The 17,196-nt window shown below is 43.1% G+C and overlaps 1 protein-coding gene across 2 annotated transcripts in view; it reads right to left on the bottom strand.

Annotated features, from left to right (window-relative positions):
- The window catches only part of GPRIN3 (GPRIN family member 3), a 35,840-nt gene extending 20,455 nt beyond the window's left edge, over window positions 1-15,385 (bottom strand). Inside the window, exon 1 of one of the 2 annotated variants that reach the window (XM_027731751.2) lies at window positions 14,951-15,385. The gene's annotated coding sequence lies outside the window, so the exon portion shown is untranslated. Of the gene's footprint in view, window positions 1-14,486; window positions 14,784-14,950 lie in introns of those variants that run through there. The other variant, XM_027731750.2, reaches the window with a different exon arrangement.
- Between the last annotated feature and the right edge of the window lie 1,811 nt (window positions 15,386-17,196).

The raw sequence follows: 17,196 nt of genomic DNA, 5'->3' as shown, positions 1-17,196 counted from the left end.
GACAGACAATATTTAAGATATAGCAATGCAAAATCTGGAGACTAGTTCAATAAAACATGCTGGAAACAGAGACACAGCATGTCTTGTTCTGTAAACCCTCTCAAAGCTAATAATAGTATTGGGAGTCACTTACTGGAGGTGTCATAAGCCAAAGCTTTGCCTGTTGTAGCATGGCACAGCTATATGCATACCCTGGACCTCTGCCTTATCCATGCCAGATGTACACTCTGGTCTGTACCCTGGAACTCTGCAAGGTCATGATGGCTTATATCAGGCTAATGTGACATTCTCACTCCTGTCAAAGGGAGCTAGAGTTTAAGATTTACACTGACCCTATTGCTGAGCATACCTCTTCTCCTCATTTCTTCTACATTAAAGACAGGCATATTTACATTTACATTTATCAGGTGACTGAAGCAACTGAAGCACACTGTGATGGAGGCAGTGGTAAAAAACATTGACTTGAACTACTGTCCTTCAGGATGATTGCCAAATTGGTTAATGACTATAATTAGCATTAATTAAAATGACAGCTCAAACAAGATCTATCACATCTGAGTTTAACAGTCTCAGCTCTACTGAAGCTGGCTGCCTCGACCACCTGGCCAAGCCCAAACCAGACATCCCCACAGGCAGCGTGACTGGCACTCACCATGGCAGCTATCCCTCCAGCTCACCTTCCCGCTTCTCAAGCTACACACAGCAAGCAAAACATGCCCTCAAGCATTCAGAAAGAGATTCGGCAGCCCCAAGGAATCACTGAGTTTATCACCAAAAGCCCAGCACCTCCCATCAGGCTACACTCTTTACTCCTCTTTGGAGCAGTTTTAGCTGCCCTTGCTTGAGCTGCAAGTATATTTAATCTGCAAATCTTAGAAGTGAGCTGAGGTCAGGTTATACCTTGCTAGAGGACAGCTGTGAGCAAGCAGGGCTGTGTGACAGCTTTGTCCTTCTTTCTAAGTCAGCTGGAGTGGAAGCTGGCAGGGTGTGAAAAAGGATCATTCACAGCTTAGCGTTTAATTACTGGACTCGCATTGAACATCAATGCCTCATGCACAGAGGCATACTTGAAAGAGCAAGAAAACACATGCAACCTTGGAGCCAGCATGAAAATCCAGACAAGATGGTTTATTTTCACACAAGACCTTCTTGAAGATAAGTACTAGATACTTCAACCAGTCATCTGACAGCTGTGAATGCACAGAGGCTTCCTACCACAATTTATTTTTATTGACATCCTATTTATGGATACAATTTATATTATCACAAAGTATGCATACTTACATGATTGCAGGCAGACATACACATACATATACACTTTGATATATGCTAACATAAAGATAGTCATCTAGCCTAATCTGGGTGATTAAAGCCAGGCACTGAAATCAAAGAAGTCTGATGCTCAGAAGTGCTGAATAATCAGAAATACCAGTAAAGCCAGTAGAATTCAAAAGTTGTTCAATATTTTTGAAAACACAATTTCTTTTATTCCTGTTCTTATCCAAGAAACGCCAGAAGGCTCTGACATACTCTGCTGTTTTGTTGGATGCCACATGTAAGCATAGAGATACTAAACATTCATCGCTTAAGTAGGCAAGATAGTGAACAGAGGTAGGAACCGGTACATTTTCTGCCTCTTCCTTAGAAGCTAACACAGCTGAAGATCACAGAGAAAACTGTGCAACAGTCAGTGTCTAATGCCAATGATTTAACTACAGAACACCCATCTCCTACATCTCATCATCTACTACTAAAACCTGTGTAATCATGAGCACTGGAATCTGGCTTTAGCAATCCAGCTCTGCAACAACACTAGAAAAATACTCAAATGGGTGTTTCCCTTTGCTAGACTGCCATATAGCAAGTCCTGAATCTATGAAGAGGGAAAGCAGACTGGTACCTCTGTTAAAGCAAAATCCAGAAAACCAAACAAGTGCAAAGAATATGCTGCTGCTAGCATTTGCAAAGAAAAAACCCAAAACCCACAAAGCCACCACCTTAAAGCTGAATAAGCAAAGGATGTTAGAGACTAGGAAGGCCATCCACCCAAGAAAAGTACCTGCAAACACTGCAGATCCACAAGTGTTCATACAAGGAGATAAGCACTTTTGGAAAGGGCTCTGTTAATGCTCTTGCTCTTCAGAAAGCTCAGGCAGGGCATGGGATCAGATGGGATATGAACGTAAGACAAGCGAGAAGTCTAAACCATCTAAACAGGGCAGCAGTCAATGAGATACTGAGCAAGCAACTCTACTCAATTGTCTTTTCTTCTTCTTACAGATGAGTTGCTTCTCTTGTAGAGAGCAAGTCTTGCAACTTGTTCTGAAAGACCTTTCCTATAAACCTGTAGCCTGAGTGCTTAAGCAAGGGGACTCAGAGGCAACCAAGAAAAACTGGAAGAAGTATGTGGACAGAGGCAGATTGCACCAGAGGACCAAGTAAGTCCAGGCTACAGAGCTATGACAGTAAGAGCAATTTATCAAGTATTCATTGTATAACCATATGATCAAATGCCCAGGCCACACTCCAAGCAACTTGGCTGTCAGTAAGGTGACAAGCCTGCACCTTCATCCCTGCTCAGCTGCTGGTCAGCACAGTCCAGGTAATTACCATAACCTGATTTTCATTCTCTCAGCTCTCTTCACTCCGCTCCCTAATCTATTTATTAACAACCCTAAACCACAGGTGTGGGCAGCCACAGGGAAACTGTTGGGTTTGTTCTACTCAAAGTCAGCAGGAGAAAAACATTTTTGCAAATGCAGACTGCCATGGGAGGTGGTTTGAGAGAGACAGATGTCTGGTTAGTACTGCAGATGGGCTGGAAAATCCCCTATTACCACTTCAAAACTCTCATCCTTTTCCTTGCCCAGGAGGATAGAAAACACATTTTCTCCCCTCATGTGTGGGGGCTTTTATTTTAAGGGAAAAACTGCAACATCTGGAAATTCATTAGCCAGCTGGCCTTCTCTCTGGACAGCAACTACGTGAAATGGCTCAGTTGTTGAATTTCAAGGTTAGCATGCCTCAGTTTCTCCCAAAAAACTAGAGTGTTAATGCTGACCTTGGGGACACCAACCTTCTCCCATGTGAACTCAGTAACTTCATTCCATTTATGAGGCTGACAGATCTCTACAACTGTTGATTGAATTCTGTCCAGGTAAGAAGGCAGGAGAAGATAAAGGGTGAAGGGGAGACCTGCTCTTTCAGAAAACAAATGAGGATGTGTAGGAGAAAGTAAGTTGGTTGGTTCTTGTGATAGAGAAATTTTTGGCCCTCTGCCTCCTGGACCTAGGCTTGAATGCTCCTCCAGCACTGATTCCCCATCTGCCTCTTACTGTGTGCTCCTTGCCAGACCATTTCACAGCTTCATATAGCTCAAGGCCAGGAAACTGTTCATAAATAGATGTTTTAAAATAATCTTTTGTACCATGGTATAGCATCATTTTTGAAAGACAGTTTTAACACTGCTTAAATATTTGTGGTGTTGACCATGTTCCTATATCTTGCTACCTCATGTTGCATGCTCAACTTGAACATTGCGAGCATTGTTCTGTCTTTCTAAGCCTCTGAAGAGTATTTTTCCTCATTTTTTTTTTGTAATCTATTAGGTCTCTTTCTTTTAATGCTTGACCAAACACTATGCGGAAAGCTGCTCTGTGATCATACAGAAAGTATTTTTCTGTGTATTAGTAAATAAAAGGAAAAAAAAGAAAGGAAAACAAATAGACTAAATAGACTTAACTAAAAACAAATGTGCACGTGCATAAAGCCTGCCCCCTTTTCAGTCAGAAACAGGAAACCCTCTCAAGACAGGCAGAATTAGTCAGGAAGTGTATATAACCAATTAACCATTTCAACAGTCAAGAGTGAAGCAGTTAAAATCAGGACCAGGTGACTACAAGAGATTTATCCCAGCTAAATTCTGGTCACAGAGGTCAGCTCAAGAGCCCATGGATGAAATTTCACAGGCAACACACAAAGCCTTCAAGAGGGGAGAGATGGAAAAATACTGCATTAATTCAAGGGGGAATATATATTGTCACATGCATTTCTTCTTCAAAATACTCTCCAAAACTAAGCTAATGGGTCTAACCCAAACCACTTCTAATCGTGTCTTTAACTCCATGGTGCAAAAGCTTAGTGAGAGCCATCATATGGTCTGCTACAAAACAGGCACTTTTACACACATGTTTCCATTCAAGATATGAGATGCTGAACCATTAACCCAGCCAGAAAAAGGTTCAAAGAAGCATCAGGAAAACTGCAGGAAGCAATCAGAACAGTCCTTTCTGAAACCAGACACAGAACTCAGAAGGTGTGTCACAAGACCTGCTCAGTGTCTTTTTCTCTGCAAATTTCCTACCACTATGGTCTTTCTTAAGTTCAATGATAGAAAGCTACTGCAACAAACCATTGCATAGGAAACTTTGGGTTTGGAACCTTCTGCTCAGCACACTGCATCCAGCACACTGGATATGGGTTCCAGATTTGCAGGAGTCCTGGTACAATTAAACTTTTTACTCTTGAGAGTTCATTATCATCATCTGCTGTTTAGGGTGCACCATTGCTCTGTTCACTGTTCAAGCCAGTAGTATTTCAGGACCATCACTAAAGACTGTAGAGGACAAGGATTTCAAAGTGCACGTCACTGGCTGGCTGAAGTATCACAGCTGAATATTATGTCCATTCATTTTTACCTCATCTGCCCTACATTCACTGTGAATCAGCTAAGATAGGATGACTGAAAGGATGATGTTGTTTGGCTTCCTGTCAGAATGGCAACTATGGTGTTTGGAACAGTTTCATATTAATTTAATAACTCTGGTTATATACCTCTGGTAAAAGGCCAAATTTATACCTCAGATGAACTACAGCGGGTCCATTAATGGGGTTTGCATCAAAGGAATTACAGCCTTTAACTTCAAGGTCAAATTTCACCTATCTAATTAAGTTTCTTTTTCTGAGCAGCATGTTAGCTACAGACTCCGATGTGATTTTTAGAATAACAGGTGTGGCTTTGATTGCCAACTAGTTGAACTTGTGGTCATTAAAGACTCATTTGATTGCTGAAATTGAGATTATAAATCACACTGAAAAAGAAGAAAAGTTTCAACAGACAAATATGAGACAAACTGAGGCTGAGTAGGTGGGATTCATTAGTCACCAGAAGGCAGGCTCTGCTCATGGAGGAACAACACCACATGGGTTGTGTTGGAGCATCCATACAGATGGAAGCGATGAGTAACAGCAAATAACACTTCTTTTATGGAGCTCATTACTAGGGATCATAGTATTAGAAATGTAATGTAATTGAAGCTTGTTTTCTTGGTAGATACTTGAAACTATTATTAGTTTTGTTGTCCTTTTACTTCACTTTTCTTCTCCTAAAGCTTTTCAAGGAGTGGCTCAGACATTTTGTGGGTTTTCTCCTTGTCATCCGCATGTTTGAGTTGGCTGCTAATAGGAAGCTTTGCTCACATTCCTGCAGGCATGCCAATCTGGATACAGCAGACACATACAAATAGCCTGCATGCAGTAATCTAGCTAAAAAAACCCCAAAAAAACCCCCAAAAAAACCCCAAAACAAAAAAAACCCCACAAACAAACAAAAAAAACCAAAGAAAAATAACACACAAAACCCCCCACAAAATTAAACAACAAAACAAAAAACCCACACAAAAAACACCCCAAAAAACAAAGAAACAAAACCCAAAAAAACCCCAAAACAAAACAGGGTGCTATCTTATTAATATATTTTATATATATATATATATATATATAAATATAACAGTCCATGCATCTTCTCATTCAGAGCAAGTGTGAGTGTGCTTATTATCCATTTCTTTGGCAAGCCTCCTCCCACCTTCCTGTCCCCTCCAGCATGGAAAACTGTAATTCTAAAATAGGTCATTTTATTATGAAAATATGTTTTCCAAGCAATATTCCCCTGAGGCCCTTCATATTAAGAGCATCCTTTGAACTGGATAAATACCGTTCTCCTATTTCCCAATATCATCTGCACATGTCTCTCTGATAATGGCCAAGCATGGTCCAGCTGCAAGCAATTCTCAAACAGACATTTTAATAGATGAGTATTTCTGAGGGAAGGCTCCCAGGCCTTACAGGATATTTACTGCACTGTCGCCCCATGACTTGAGGTTTGGATTGTTCCCTTTAAGTTGATGTGAACACTGAACCCAGACAGGAGTTAAAGACCCCTCTTTTCACCAAAGGCAAGACTATCTCTGTTAGTTTCTGTGCTTGCCAAATGCAGGAGGAAGCTGCTTGTCCCTTCCCCTTCCATCAAGCTAATTGAGACTCAAACAATCAATAAAGGCTGGATTAATTCCCGAGTGCCAAAAGCACAAGCAACTAAATTAATGAAGCTAATCCTTTTGTAATACCCATTTGTTAAAACTTTTGTCTGCATCTCCTGATGGAGCTTGCTTGACTTGAAAGTTCCAAAATGAATGAACAGCTTTTATTCCTCAGTCATAGTCTGCAATGCATCCTTATGCATTTTTTGCACAATTAGCGCATGGCCAAAACTACAGGCTGAATTTAGCTGATAAACCCTATGTTCTCAGGCATGAGATAAACAGCACAAATTCTGCACAGTCCTGACCCAAAGTCAACACATGCTGGTATGGTCTTCCAAGTCTAATCAGCTCTTGGCTGAGGTAGGTGAAAGCACATTTGCAGCCACTAATGCTTGTGCTTATGGCACGAACAGGTTTATTTGAAGAACTAGACAGCAGGTAGGGACCCGAAAGCCTAGTCACTTTATTCTGCCATACCATGGACTTGAGATGACTCTTGAAATACCACTTGCCCTTTCTGTGAAAATGCCTTTGGTGCTGCAACTAGGAATTGTCAAACCATAGCTGAATTTGTAATTCGGATACCTGTCCCTATGGACTGAACGAAAACTATGTTATTTTTATACAGTACTGAAATGGGAGATCTTGTAAGGCTACTGTTTAGCTTGAGCAGAAATCCGGGTTCTCGAACTCATGCAAACCTTCATAGCCTCTTTACTGGCTTTTAACAGATATTCCCAAATTATTAACCTCAAGGGCAGGATTAACATATTTTAATAAATATGGAGATGTTGTGGTATGCTGCAGTATTATAAAGAGTTGTGAAATACCAGCCTTTCAGAGTAGAATAATTCTGTCATCTTGTTTCCATACAGCTCTTCTCAAGAGCATCATCTTTCTGACAAGTATTTTATCACATTACTTCTACCTCTTACCACACTGCCTAGCAAGCTTATTATATTTAATAATTTTCCTAATGATTCATCTCAAGCTTAATCTTTCAACTGCATGAAGTTTTTCATGAAACTGATGTTTCAGAGGAAGGAGAGGGACATGAATGAAAGTGACTCTTTAGTTTATTAAATACTAAGGGGTGATTATCCTTCAACATTTTCTAGCCAAAGGACTAGCTAACTCCAACAGCCAGACTGCTTCTAGGAGAGCTGAGCTGGGAAGATTTATAGGACTTTTACATCTCTCTGCTTTATGAAGTTGGGACCTGGTGATATCTAATTCATTTCTCTGTGCCCAAAGGCCATCCTAAAAGCTGCTCTGAATTGTAGCTCCAGCAGCCTAAGAAAACGGGAGCTTGCTAAAATGCAAGTGCCCTATCCATATCATCTTCTTCACTAGAAGTTTTCTTATCTAGTCCATTATACCAATTTTCCAGATTTACTCTGTTGTTTGATCCTGTCTTTGGCAAAACTCCACAGTCAGAGTCCTGGAGCTCTATGGAAGGGGAGGGACTGTTCCCTGAGCGCTGAGCAGACAAGCTACTTTGCGAACTAAGATCTCACTGGCAGCACACCTTCACCACTCCAGGACTTCAAAATGTTTTACAGTTTCTTTACTATGACAAAATGACTGCCTGTGAGTAGAAAATCCTTTTCAGTCAGGCTGGCTTTCAGTTAAGGGACTATGCTCACCCCAAAGCTGCCAGACATCATCTTTCCCTGACCAGAGAAACCACACAGCAGCTCTAACCTGCTACCAACAGGAACACTCATCTCTTCCCAAACCCATGTAAAATCAGATTAGTAACCAGTCTACTGTTCTTTTCCTTCTCTGTTTCACCCAGGAAAGGAAAAACCCATCCATCTGAAACTTATGCCTAACCACATAATTTTTTTTCCTACATAAATGTTAATGAATTGACTCCTGTTTATCAAATGTAAGGTAAACATCAGAACCTTTGTTATCCTGTGTTGGAAATTCCTGCTGTTTCCATGATAACATCTTGATTGATTTTCTTAGCTTTCTAGTGATTACAGCATGGAGCAGCAGGTATAGTCTTGCATGTAAAAAGGGGTCCTGGAGTCACTGGAAAATTTCTGAATTAATTCTTCACTGACTTCACTGTCATCACTTGAGATAAGCCATTGCTTTTTACAGTATACTTTTAAGATTAGTCATAATGTAGCATAGTATTCATGCCCTCTATTTGAATTTGTTGGGGTTTTTGCATGAAAAGCAGTAAAAATAATTGCACAGCTCCTTGTTTCATTTTACCTTTTTTCTTTTTTTGAATTCCATTCTAAAAAACTAAGATTTTTGTTTGTTTGCACATTAGCATCACTGGGAAAGAGATTTTCACAGCTAGAATGCAATCTGGGATGCCGACCACAATAGCCAATATTTGTTCAACTTTCTCAAAAAGAAGAAGAAAGCCACATGGGCATAAAGAAAGCCATCCTCTTTTTCAGGACAAAGTGCCAACTGGTGATAATTGCATGATGATTTTGAAGAGCTGACAATATTCATTACCACCACTGAGCTACAGCAGAATCTCAAGATACAGATGTCACAGAGAGAATTCAAGCAAATATTACTTCTCAAATTTTTAGAAACACCTTGTCCATTTAGAAGAAAAAAAAAGGTCAAGAGGGCAAATAGTAAGATCTGCCTGAACGTTTCGTCACTACAGTCTGATTATGTTTGGTATATATTTTTTCCAAACAGTAACAATACTTCTGGTTGCAGGCAATCTTCAAGCAACCTTTCCTACACTAGTTACTTCAGTCCTAATCTATGCTTTAGTTGAACAAATACATAGTTGTAGCTGATTGAAGCACTGAGATAGCTTTATTAGCTCTGGTCGGAATTTGCCAGACTACCAATGCTTCAGGAAACTCTGCTCTTCCCCCCATTTGTGTGGGCATTAATGTACAGGCACACAAATGAGAGGGCATAAGTTATTCCTGTGTAACTCTGATCAATCCATAGACAATATGAATAATTTCAGACATAGCAATACTGCTGCTCCCTGGATCAGAAGGTCACCAGACCACAGTGAAGATTCCTATCTAGCAATGCGCTTCATATCTATTTTATCATAGTTGAGTTTGTTTCCTTAGTAGTGACTGTGAGGGTTGCATTGAGGCAGAGATGATAAATATCTCAGAATACATTCTTCTTATGATCCTCTTCTAAAAAACTTTTTCTCCACTCCCTCAGCAGAATATTTCTTATCCAAAGCTAGACACGAATGATATAACTTAGCTTGGGAAATGAATTGTTATCATTTGCCAAGTGATACAAGCTTTTTGTCTCAGCTCAGAGCTGGTCTCCCCTATGTTAGATACAGATACTAATATTACGTAGAGATGCTGATAGCACAGATACTAATAGTTTAACAAAGCACTGGGGTGTCTGTCTCCCCCTTGATTAATTCTCTCTTGTTCTAAGAAAACTACTGTCAGATGGAGGAAAACAGGCAAGGAAAAAAGCAAACACAACTGGCAGTACAACATTTTACTAATGTATAATAAATACAGGAAAATAAACAGTAGAAGTAATGGGTGTTGCTAACACAGTCACAGATATAACAGATACACTCTTTTTCCTGGATCATTCAATATATAACTGTACCTTCCTGGATGTCTGGTTGATATTGGTTGTCGTAATAGCTTCCATACCTGCCACCAAGTTTTGTTACACAGGATCATGGAGTCAGAAATGGGGGGCAGGGGAAAGAATTCAATATCTGCCCTCTGTGGACACACCTGCAGCACCCTACCACAACTCATTGTAATATTTGTGATTGCTGGCATTCTTCCCTCGACTTAATTACTTTCCTCATGTACATGTGTCCACTGACAGAGGACAAATAGGGGCAAAATGGTATTAAGGCTGATTTCTGGTCATTTGGTGCCCACCTTTCCCTTCACCTCTCTCCTCCACACCCCACATGGAGTTCCAAGTGTTGGCATTGCAATTTTTCCCTACTTACTCAGCAGCATGCTGACACCTCTACCCTCTAGGATCTGCTGCCAGTTTACAAATGCAAACTCTTAGCCCTGGACTCCCAAGAGACAAATTGCTCAACGTTAATAAGTAACTGATCATGTGTGATTAAATTTTGATCAGCACCAGCCTTTGTTTCTATAGAACTGTTACCGAGTTCAAAGTCCATGTATATAATAAAAGAGATATATGTAGACCTTTACTATTTTTACTATTTGCAAAAGTTAACTATACTCAGATATGCTCTCAAAAGGTTTTCCTACTGGACAGTAATTTAATTTCATTCAGAACATGTCCAGAAATTGTTTTCCCCCAGTAAAACTACCAGTCTTTCTTTTTTTGTTCTCTCAAAAAGGTTATGTTTACCTAAATGATCCCATGTGTAAGACCAAATATGGGATCAGTTTAGACATCCTGTCATGTATGACTGAGGCTTACAATGAGGGCACCCAATTCATATCCAAGGTTAATACAGAAACAACTATAGGAGGCTTTTGTTACATTGCTAACCTGCCATAATAATATGAAAATACTGCCAGTAGTAACACAACTAATTTTAAAGAATTTTGCACTAATAGAACCAGTTCATAACACTGTGCAGAAGTTATGAAAGTTTTATCAGCTATGAAGTCGTTACATACCCTTAGATAATGTCAGCTCTTAATCCAGGATTGCTCTTAAATCCAAAAAGGCATCAGATTTAGCCTATATCCCAACTCTGCCTTTAATGTGGGAGTTATAAATTAAGAAGTGCTGCGCTGCTAGAAGCGCAATCATGAGTTACGAAATGTCGCTCTGTAGCTGTGAGACTGGAAGCAGCTTGCTTGTACTCCCACATCAGTGACGATTTCACAAACTGGAGGCAGGATGTTGTTCTCCTTAGCTCTGGCTGCGTCTGACAGAGAGAGTTTATATTGTTAAAAATAAAGGTGGCAGTAACAGCTGCAGGACCCAAATCTGACAAGGTTTACTACTGCCAACACATTTTGCTAAAGAAATCTGTCTAACTCTAACCTAGCACTTTCTGGAGAGACTTCAAGTCTGAGACTCAAAAATACTATCTTCTGTCTGTTTGTCTGTCCTGGTCCTGTAGGAATTAACAGCCACTAATCTTAATGCTGGGCTAACCCTGGGCAGACATCATAACTTAGAAATTTATAACTCTTGGGACCAGCCACCCTATAGAAACATACAAATGCTCTTCTGATTGTGAAAGGAATTGAAGACAAGGCGTGACCTTGAGAAGAGGAAGCCTATGTTGAAAAAACTCAGATATCCCCTAATTTGGGGCACAGAAGCTGAGTTTGAATGGGTGGGGGAAAGATACCTCTCAGGTAATAACATCTCAAAATTTCATATATACAATTGTATAAACAACTGATAAACAATTCCTAAGATGCTGACACCAGCCTGTAGAAAATGCACCATAATTCTAGAGCTCAGTGGTACTTTATTCAATCAGATGTGATATCTGAGCTCTGTAATGACTTTTCAGACCTTTTAAGAGTCTACCACTATTTATACTTAGGGAAATCTTCTAAAGAGACATTTTCAGGGATTTGTAATGAAAAAATCTTCATGAAATTCAAGAATCCTCATTGTCCTGACATTTAAGTCATTACACAATCAGAATATACTTTCCTGAATTCTAGCACTTTGAAGACAATTAGATCATTCTAAAGGCTGAAACCTGGTACCTTAATTCATGCAAACCAACCTTACTTATAAGCATCATCATGTCACTTACTGCATGGGATGGTCTGCATGTACAGGTCTTTAACTTTTGGACCTTACATTGCCCTCCCTCACTGTGCACTAAGCTTGTAGACAGGGTAAAATCAAGGTAGTTACTAACACACCATCCCCAGAAACAAAAAAAAGTCCCAACCCAAAGAGTCCATTTCAAAGAACTTTATTTTATATTATCTCCCACAGCAGGTGCTTTCAGACTACTCAATCTCATCCTTTCATGGAGATGCTACACGCTACTGGAACAACTGACAATATCCTGTCAAAACCACCTACGTCTGGCCTGTACTTTCAGATACTGTTCTTTCTAGAGAGAGCTATAAATCCAGGCTTAAGCATGCTTCAGACCAAGTAAAACTCACAACATTCAAGCTCAAGACTTGCAACATAATGAAACTGTATGTGTTAGCCTAGACATTATACCCAGTAGTGGTATTTACAGCTCTCCAAGACAGGAAAGCAATTCTCTTTCTCTCCCACCAACACTTGGAGGCACAGCTGAACAAAAGCAGTTACAAAAATAAGTCACTGTAGTGGGCACTTTCAGTTTGCAGTTTGTATATTACTAGGTATAACTTCTCCTCCAGTAAATTTCAAATAACTTTAGGGTCACCTATAGCACTACCAAGAAGAAGACAGACTTTTTAGGATGGAGGTCCCAAGAAAAGAAATTCCTTTGACTTCTAGAGGACACCAGAGGTCTCTTGTGATTCCCGAGCTGCAGATTCCCTAGAACTGAAGTGACAGGAAGAGGGAAAAATCTCTTTAACATAGGCAGATCCAAAGTTATACATGTAGGAAGATTTAATCTAAATGCCCCTTACAGGACAGACAACCAGCTTCTGAGAAAACCCTGGCTCAGAAGGAAATGCAAGGATCACTGCCTGTAACTAACGGAACAGCAGTTCCCACCATGTAGTCGTGGGAAAGGAAAGTTTGTACCGTTGGGTGAATAGACAGGGGAATACTGAGCACGAGGTTATTATCTCCACACGTGACATTAACAAGAGCCTTTCTGGAATCCACAGTGCAGCACTCGGTGGCCAACAAGGACAGTGGTGGGGGCTCAGAGAAGACCAGCCCAGACATTTCTCCTGGGGAGCATCTGCATTCCAGGGAGAGACCAAAGGAGTCAGGTCTATTTATCTCAGAGACAACATTAAGTAGCTATTTAATTACTGCCCTTAAACACTTGAGCAGACAGAGATGATCTGAAACTAGATAGCTATTTAATCTGACAGACAAGACAAGATCCAGTAGCTGGAAGATGAAGCCAGAAAAGTTCAAAGTAGAAAAGAAATGTAACCATTTAACAAAGAGATTAACAACTGGAGCCAATTATCCAGGAATGTAGTCAACTCCAATCGTTGGAAGTCATTCAATCAAAACTGTTTAAAGAGGCTGGTGGGCCAGACCTTGGAATCACTGGGGAATAGCCCTTATAGTGCTTTATATTATAGAAGAGGTTAGACTACAGGATCATAATAATTCCTTATGAGTCTAATAAATCCACCACCAGCATTGTTATCTTGAGCAAAAAAGGAGAATGATGGAATAAAGCACTAACAAAGCCACGGCCTGTATAGGGCACAAAACACAGGCTGAACGAGAACACCACAAGACAGACCAGGAGCTGGCAAGACCGTCAGTAGTTTTGTCACCAACTTCAGCAGGATAAAGAAAAGGCCCATGAAGGATCCTTTCCCAGCCACAAGGCCCTGATCCAGAGGGGCGGCGAGGCTCTCACACGGGGGGCATCACCCGGCCAGAGCTCACGGTGCGATGCTACTTGACCGCGACATCCCAGCTCGGACCATCCTCCCCCTCCCGGCCCGGCGCCCCCAGAGCCCCCTGGGGAGCCCTGGGCCACGCAGACCCCCGCCCGGGGGCACATCGGCACCCCCGCACCGCTGCGTCCACCCGACCTCGCCCCGGGGAGGGCCCCGGGGACGCCCCCTCGCCCGGGCGGCCGAAGGCGGGGGACTGGGTTTGCCTCTGGGGCACCTTCCGCGCTGCGACACCACGGGCACGTTGCCGTGGCGACCGCGCCGCGCATCCCTCCGGCCCGTCCCGGCGGTGGTGGGGGGCACCTGATCATTTTTCCTTCCTTTTTATTTTTTTTTCCTTAAGTTTTCCGCGCTCCCAGACCACGCGGGAATCAAAGCCGCTTCCAAGCGCCAGTATAAGTGAGCAGAGGCAAAAAGAGACGCCCTCGGCGTTGGCCCGGCCCGGCCGTCCCTCACCCGCTGGGGAGCGGGGCATGACTCGGCCCCTCGGGATGCGCTGCCCGGGCACAGCTCGGTCCGCCCGGCACCCCGCGGCGGGCAGGGCGGGGCAGTCCCCCCGCTTCGCCCCGGGCACCTGCCCACGCACCCACCCCGATCCTCTCCGGTGCCGAATACACTCGCTGGTGCGCGTGTGTGTGTAAGTGCTCACGATCCCTCCACCCCTTACCTCCGCGGCGGCGTCTGGGGAGCCGCGGGCGCACCGCCGCCGCGGACAGGGATGACCTTGCGGAGAAATCCATCATCCGGGCAGGAAAACAAGCCCTTCCTCGGGGTGTGCGGCGGCGGCGGCGGCGGCAGGAGGGCGGGAGCGAGGAGGGCTGCACTTGAGCGGCCCTTCCCGCCGCGGGGGCAGGAGGGAGGCGGTTCGTGCCCAGTACGACAAGAGGCTCGGGCAGCCCGGCCCCGGCCAGGCTCCGCCGCCGCCCGGGGAGCTGCGGCTCCCGGCCGGCTCGGGGAGGCGGGGAGCGCCGGGGCTGCGGCGCCGGGCTCCCCTCGCGGCCGCAGGGAGAGCGGAGCAGCTCCCGCGGGCAGCCCCCGGTCCCCGGGGAGGGGACCGCAGCACACCCCGGCCGCGCTCAGAGCCCCCACCCCGCCCGAGCCCTCCCAAACGCGGAGGGCGCGGACACGTACCTGCTTCCAGGGAGACATTTCCCACTGACGCCAGCCCCACCCCAGGCCTCGCCTGGCTTTTATAACCCGGGAGCTGCCGACTCCTGTCCTGCAGCAGGGGCTGGGCAGGGGGCCCTCGGCAGCCCCCCAGGAGGGCTCGGCAATCCCGCCAGAGCCCCGGGCTCGCTCTGCGTTGCCGCCTCCACCAACCGCTTCTCTCCAGCTCCTCAACCAAAACTACGAGCTTGAGCTGCTTCACGGCAGAGGAGCTAGAACCTCACATCCCAATTCCACCAATTCCGTCCACCTGTGTTGGTCTTGCATGTGTCCGCGGAGGAAGCGTGCCCACGGCCAGCCAGCGAGGCACCTCCCGAGCCCTCTGCCTGCCGGGTTGTACAGGTTTGCGTGGGGAATTGCAGTGTATGCAAATACGCATCAGCCCTTGTCACGCTTTCAGTTCGGATTGTTGGTTTTGATAGGCAAATTTGGCTTCCTGTATGAAGCAATGCCCTGTTTGCCTGCAGAAAAAAGAAGAAAAAAGTAGATCCAAGCAGCAAAAGATATTTTGGCTTGGAACTCTTTAATTATCTGGAAATCTTTGATCTAATTTCTGTTTATTCCCACCACAGTGGAATTTTATCTCTCCCTGCTGCAATCACAGGAAATGGTTCTGCAGTGCCCGGAGAGTCAAGTCAAGTACAGGTTTTCAACTGGGAAGATTTTAACACTTCTGCCATCATTTAGGGGTAAATAGGAGCAGGATTTCAAAGAGCTACAGGACAAGCTGTGAGAATTCTGTTGCAATATGGAAGAGATTGAGGGGGGGAAAAAGAACAGTTGACTAGGGGACCTAATAAAATAACTTTTATCTCTAATCGTCATAGATATCAATGGATCATATTCCCTTGATCCATATGCATGTACCCATGCTTTATTCATTTCTTTGCCAAACACCCTCTAGATCAGTTATTGATCCTACATCTCTTCAACTCATGGGTTAAGTGATTATGAAAAACATCTTACATTTCTTACCATAGCATATGTAATTTCTTGCCTAACAGTGGCCACTAAGATCAGCATGTATTTATGTAATAGGCATTCCTGAATGTGGCTTTTTGGCAGTTATCTAACCATGGAAAATTTAAGTGACATTTTCAATATTCACGGACAATAACAATTTTTTTACATATGACAAACTCAAATCAGCAGTACTCTTAAGAGCCTGAACATCCCAAGCATGAGCGAACCTTACTGGAAGGAGAGGAGTGGAGAGAGCATCAAACTTTATCAGGAAAAGATTTATAGCACTAGCGCATCCAAGGCTTCCTAGTAGCTTTTTAGTTTGTTCTCTTCACCGTCTTGCTGCTTTTTTTTTGGTTGCTCTGGAGGGCTGAATAGAGCCTGGTCCTTACACTGCTCATGTCTGAATCTGGAAGACAAGGTCAGGTTGGCAGTCAGCATTCAACTCCTTTTCATTATTCTGTTAAATGACCTATTTTTAAAGAAACGTTGCCAAACTTCCTAGAATTAATCCTGCTACCATTGACATTATTACAGTGGAACTTCCCGTTTTTTGATAAAGGAGAAAGGCTAAATGATGCAATTTCCTTTTGTCAGCAATTGTACTTTTATGAAGAGGTAGCCATCAGCACTTACAGACCTTGCTGCTGCAAGGACTTTGTGGGACCTCAGGGGCTGCTCAGCAAGGGATAGCTACAGTTACTGTTGTTTTCATAAGCTTTCCTAAAGATGACATTCCTTATCTGGATTCTTAAGAGAGACCTCTTCTCTTAATAATACACCCTTTGCCTGAGACATAAAATAACAGTCTTGGCATTCAGCTAATTAATTCTACAAGCTAGCCAAGCTTCTGGTGTCCTTTAATGTAACTTTAACACCCTACAGCCATTTTTTCCTTTCTTCATCTTTCTGACAATGTCGAAGTCACTGAAAAATATTAAAGCTATTCCTTTCAACAGCAACCGTCCCTGTCCAGGAAGAAATAACTTGCCAGAGAAAGGTGAGATTCAGGCTTCTTTCCAGGCAGACCTTATTTGTCTCTGAAACCATTTGCTAATTTCAGCTGCTTTAGTATTTACAGCTAATGCTTTCCTCTTCTGTGGAAACCAACTTTGAAATTAATTGAAGTGAAAACATGGTAGGATTTTCAAGTGCTTGCAAGAGAGGTGGTTGACAATCCAGTCTTGAAAGTCGCAGCAATAAGAGCCATATACATTCAGCTGGAAAGACGAGGAAGCTTTTCTATG

The sequence above is a fragment of the Pipra filicauda genome, unplaced genomic scaffold (assembly GCF_003945595.2).
Source record: "Pipra filicauda isolate LSUMZ 115617 unplaced genomic scaffold, ASM394559v2 scaffold252_size1811890_pilon, whole genome shotgun sequence".
Lineage (NCBI taxonomy): Eukaryota > Metazoa > Chordata > Aves > Passeriformes > Pipridae > Pipra > Pipra filicauda.
The sequence above is the reverse complement of the archived record's forward strand: the minus strand, read 5'-3'. Positions and strand labels throughout refer to the sequence as shown.